General features: G+C 39.4%; 1 long non-coding RNA gene across 1 annotated transcript; it reads left to right on the top strand.

Annotated features, from left to right (window-relative positions):
- Positions 1-503: 503 nt before the first annotated feature.
- Positions 504-2,639, top strand: LOC310689713. The gene is made up of 2 exons (XR_014517611.1): positions 504-1,062; positions 2,304-2,639. It is a non-coding gene; the product is annotated as an uncharacterized lncRNA (long non-coding RNA).
- The last annotated feature ends 3,311 nt before the right edge of the window (positions 2,640-5,950 follow it).

Here is a 5,950-nt window from a genome sequence, read left to right as displayed (position 1 = left end):
AATCTTGACACTTGTTTAGAAGCCAAGCACAACAGAAGCAGTGACCTATTGCCAGTTAAATGTGTTTTAGAAACCAGTAGCTGATGTTGTGCAAGTTTTCTTGAGAGTAAGTCGTTTTCTTGAGAGTAAGTCCCACAAACTCAGTCGGCTTTACTTGCAAGTAAACATGAAAGAACCCAATTTTAACTGGGCTGTAAATCGAGTTGCCAGTTAAGTGCCTATAATTCCCCCTAATTAGCATATCTCCATTTCTGTATCCCATGGTTGGGCCATGCTTACAATGAGCAGTGGATTGGTTACAAATAGATTTTAGTTGTCGGAATATAAACCAGCTCATTTAAAAATAAAATAATGGAAACGTATTTTATTTGTAACAAAAACACACCAATCAACAGCAGATTGAAAAGAGACACTTCCTCATAGTGCAATAATTAAAAAATACTCTTTTTATTTAAAAAGTGGGAAATAGTTTTATGTTTATGTGAGAAAATATCAAAGCAGGAAAAGGTTTGTTTACAATAAAATAATTGCAAAGCATCCTCCCACCCTCCAAAATATAGCAAATAAACTAAAAGAAAGCCAAAATGTAACACAATTCGCTCATGGTTAAATTATAGGTAAGGAAGTTGAAGAAAGATGCATTTTGTTTATTTTAAAAGGCCTGTCTAGGTGGCTCTTAGTTGTATTAGTTTGATTTGTTAAAAACAAGAGGAATGCTTTTTGTTTTCTTTAGAGGTTAGCATCTTGTGAATCTGCTGTCTTGTGGTAAAACTATTGAGAATTGTAGAAAGATTCTCAGCGAACAAAGAAGGCAGCGTTAGCCGGGCAATAGGAGCGTGACAGTTTGAGCCAAGGTGGCAAAGAGTTCAAGTCATGAAGACGTTAAACCGAAGTTCTTGGATTGAAGCCAGTTTTGCAAAGTGCATCGGCTTAATTCCCTTTCATTGGGACTTCCTTCCGAGTAAGCGCATATATGAGAGTACAGTGGAGCTCCACTCTGTCGGTTGTGGATCCAAGCTTTCCTAAGAGTAGTTTTACCAGGGTTGGAAGAAATTGAGAAAGGTCTGTGGTCAGCACTTGTCCTGTTTTGATTGATGATCTATCCCATCCCCCCCTCCTTTTCTCCTGCAACCAACCGCTGCAAAGGCTGCTTAAAAGAAGAAGTTTGCCTTTTTGGTTAGGGCAAATAAGCACCCCCCAGAAAAAGCAGCATGTGCTGCTGCATTGGAGGAGAGCGCAGAGCCCCCGCTTTTCCTCTAGGCAGCGCTGCAGCTGCGAAGAAGGACGAGTAAGCAGGACAGGGGCCAGCTGGCGAGGCAGTGGCAGCAAAAGGGTTTTTTGCATGGCGCCTTTGCAGGGCGTCCTGATTGGAACCCGGGACCCTCGTGTAAGGGAAGAGAGGAGAGGAGCTTGGCGGGCAGCCAAACCCAATAACCCCACCCTCTCCCCTTCCTCAAAGCCCCTTTTGCGTTTGTGCTCGATGAAAGAGGTTGAGGGCGAGCAGGTGAAATAATGAATTTGTGGGTGTCGCTTACAAAACGAGAGTCAATTGAGAGGCCTGCTTGTGCAAGGACTAAGCCTGGCTGGCAGGAGGGCTCAGAGAAGGAGCTGCTCCTCCTGAGGGAAGAAGAAGCCCAGCCAGGCTCGCAGCCGGGCCTACTAACTACAGGCCGGCCGGCCGGCCTGCTTGCCTGTAGCCACAGGAGCAGAAGGGGCTGGGCCCCACGAAAGAAGCCGAGAGGGACGCCGAGAGAGCGCAGGGGGAGCTGGGAGGCCGCCTGACGAGATCTGGGGGGCGGAGGGGGGGGGAAGGAAAGGGGCTGCCGGCGGCGGCGGGAGGGGAAGCTGCGAAAGGCGGTAGCAGCTGCCGCCGGGGAGCTGAGGCCTCATTCAGGCAGGAAGTGCAGTTGGAGGGAAGGTGCTCGGTTGCAGCAGGCGGGCCGGGGCAGCAGCGAGCGGGGTAGGCCGGCCTCCGTGAGGGGAGAGGAAGGGGAGCCGCGGCTCCTTTCCCCCCATTGCTCGTAGGGAAGCCACCGCTGCCGCCCTTCTTCGCGCGAAGGCTCCCCTTGTTTTCTCGCCGCAGCTGTGAAGGAAAAAGGGACGAGCTTCTGCTTGAGCAGCTTTTTGGGTTCAGCTTCCCCAAGCACTATTTTATTTTATTTTATTGTTGGGGTGTGTGTGGAAGGAGTACGGTTGGAGTTTGCAATGCTCTTCCCTCCCGGTTTCCAGCAGTTTTATCTGGTCCATGAGTAGAGAGGACTTTTTTTCCATCTCTTTCCTTATTCTTCCTTGTTTTCCTCTAGTGCTGCTGTTTTATTCACTGGGCTTTATAGCTCACCGAAGGTAAAAGACCCCACCAGGGAGAAAAAGCTCGCCTGATACAAAGGGAAACATCTGTTCAGCGGTGAATTTTTAGAACAGGACTTTTCGAGAGGGAAGGGGGGGAAGGGGCAGGAAACAACTCGAGGAGGAAAAACACTAAATGCTGAAATAATTAGATTTTACGAAGAGGGAGCTAAAGGGAGAGTGGGTTCGGAAAAAAGCGGGTTCTTTTTTTTAAAAAAATCGTTGCTGAAGTTGGAAAAACCGTGTCTTCTTCCTTTCAGAGGCTGGCAAAAATAAAAGTTCTTAAAACGAAAGGCCTGTTCCTTCTGAAGTGTTTCTCTTTAAAAAGTAAAAACAAAAACTAAATGCATTTGTCCTTAAAAACAATTCAATTAATTTGAGTTGATTTTGGTCATTTTAATTACTTGAAGGAAAATAAACTGCTTAACCTTGTCTTAAAAAAAAAATCCAACAAGTGTCTATAATACATTGTTTTTAAATGTTGCGCCTGGGGTACTGTTTACTCGACCAGCCTTGTTAGATAGGGGGAGGTAAGCGTGTCTACATTCTTTTTAAATGTATATATACACATAGACTTGAAACTATTTTTCTGGTAAAATAGCTTCTTAGCAATACAGTAGTATTGTTTCATGCAACTTGAGGGAATTTTAAAAGGCGGATTAGAATAATTTCTAAATATTGTATTTCCATGTTCTCTGGGGGGAAATGGAATTTATTGAAGTTCTGAACTTCAGTAAAGCACTCAACAGGGCTGTATTTCTGGACACCATGGAGCAGAAAACTGTTGGTAGCTTTCCTGGAGACAGGGTTGAAATACGTTTGTGTTTATTCCTTTTCTTTGTAAAACTTGCTGTCTCTGGAGCCTTTAGATAGTAAATGCCAATGCAGAAGAATAAGGCAAATCTCACTTTGAAAATAATTTCAGAGTTTAAAATTCCCATATTTTGAGACATCACCATAGTTAAAAATATATTGGCGGTTGTAATCTTTAATGATCATGGATCCTTAGTAACAAATAATTAGAATACTATTGAAATATATATGTGAGAAGGCCTTCAGATGCACACATAATTTATATAAGGCAATACATATACAGGGATTTTAAAATCAAATCTGTATTACAGAAGAAAAAATACAGCTGAAGGAACAGGATAAATAGCATGTCTGGTTTTTCCTCAGTGTTGCATACTACTTTTCTTGTTTCCGAAATAGAAACATTTCTCCCATCTTCTTTCTTGCCAAATGGGTAATTTTTTTAAAAAAAAATGAGAGTAGCACGATGTAAAAAAATCACATTCCGACTCTGAAGTGCCACAGTGAGACTGACAAAAAGTGATCCGAGGCTTGTGCCCTTAATTCGCTCGGAATGTTAAGCTTCCCAAGATACTCCCCGCCTATGCGGTCATGTTAGCTTTTCTCTGTGTTTAGTAGGTGGTTTTTAATGGTTTAAAATTAGTACATGGATCGTCTGTGCCCTTACGTTTGTAATATCAATATTAAAAAAGTGTGTCCTGTAACAGGAAACGTCACACATTGTTAGATTTTTTTTTAATGGTTGCATTTGGCTACTCCATTCATAGACACAATACAATTAATTAGCATATTCTTGGGTGTGTTTTTGAGATTGGGAGGTAGTAGCCCCCATTTGAGGAGAAAACTCCTTAAATAAAAAACATGATTCTGCCCAAACCAGACACATAATTGATATTGACTGGAGATCTGCTTCATGTATAGCAAGTTGCTTTTATATCTAACAAAACTGCTTTCCTCCCTTTGCTATGGATAATTTTTAACTGGTGATAACAGTCATTCTGAAATAGCTTTATAGTTTAGATGCATGATAGGGAATTAAAGATGTATGATAGGGAATTAAAGATGTTTTCTAATAGAAGAACAAGCATGAATAAAAAGGGGAAATGCAACCTTGGAGTACTGACAAAAATATGAACCAGTATAAACTTTTGATTTCTATTCAAATATAGGCTCATATTTAATGTTTTTTGTGCTTTTTGGTGTGTGTGTGGATGAGGGGGAAGACTATTTTCAAATATCCCTACTGCCAAAAACAAACCATTTACAGCAAAATTCCAAATCTTTATTGAGATACTGCAGAGAAAATCAGTGCATTACATTTAAATTACATTAAATCTAAACTTCAGAGTTTACTATCTTTTCCCCTGATTAGTACAGCATTATTATATTAAATGTGAATTTTCAAAAAACCTTTAATAATAAATTATATTTGTATATAAACTGAAAGTAGCACTTAACTATATTCCAATGAATAACTTTATAAATTAGCTCTTAAATGTAAACCTTGGGCCTCTCAAACTGAAGGTATGTTTACCCACCATGCTAAAAAAAATTCCTGTGCTGTAATATTTACTTAGAATATTTAATCTAGGGGTTTTATGTAAAAAACACTCTTTTGCATCATGTTTACAGTACATCTCAGGCTGAAATTAACAATTAAATGCTAGCATTATCATAATGGAAGCAATACTTGGAAAACAACTATTTCATCCACTGGTGCTCCTAGTTAAGTGGCATTTGCCCAAAGCCTCCTGAGGTGATAGTGCAATTTAAAACAATATAATGGATGCTTTAAAAACAACTTCCCAGTTAAATTAGTGGTTTTACTGGCTAGATTCTGAGAAAGATTCAAACAATGCCATCACAGTTTTAACAGTCAAAGTTATACTTACATTAATAGGTAGTTTGGTCAGCACACAACTGACTTTAAAACTTGTATGTACAAATTGGAAAATGTGTAAATACATTAAAAAATGCAGATGAAAGGTGAACTGCATATAAGCTGGTATTTGTATTGCTGCAAAATATTCCTGCGGTTATGTGTACATGCACACACACACACAAAATAAAAATATATATGTTTTTACTGGTGTAGCTTTACTCAGAAACTCTACAAGCACATTTTGTTTAAAGTAAGTTCTGTTTAAACCAATTGGAAAGTAGATTTTAGGACTGAAGTACTGAACACAACAGGATTAACACAGGGAGTAAAAAAAATGGACAAAATGTTATGCTCTTCATAACTGAGCAAGGGCAAATAATTTGCTGAATTCAGACCACTATAGCTTATAGTTTTAAATACTGTATAGCAGTAGTGTGTATGGGTCAAATCACAAGTGTCGCACTCCACACTGGACTGGCCATTATGCTTTCATTTCCTAGGATTAAACAAATAGCATCATTAACATTTAAATTAATGCTATATTCAAGTTCAGCAAGCAAAGAAGGTAAAGAAAGTGTGCTTTTAAAAAAATAAACACAAATAAGATACTTAATGTCTATTAAGTTTTTTCTCAGAACTTTTAAAAGGCACATTATTTTATGAATATTATAGCTTTTTGTGCTTGGGTAAAGTATAAAATTTAAGTTTGGACAAAGATTCAGTTTTAAAATCTTAACATGTTCTTAAGGGCTTTAGGCAAGCATCTATTCCTAACCTCACTCCTCAAAAACAAACAGCCCTGACACAACTCTTCTATTCCTCCTCCATTTATCCCTCCTTCCCTCCTAATTGTTTTCAACATAGGATGAAAAAGACATGTTTGGGTTTGAAGAGATTTTTTTTGGTTTT

This window comes from Podarcis liolepis, assembly GCF_965112155.1.
Source record: "Podarcis liolepis genome assembly, chromosome: 12".
Classification (NCBI taxonomy): Eukaryota; Metazoa; Chordata; class Lepidosauria; order Squamata; family Lacertidae; genus Podarcis; species Podarcis liolepis.
This window is presented reverse-complemented; position numbering and strand designations above follow the sequence as displayed.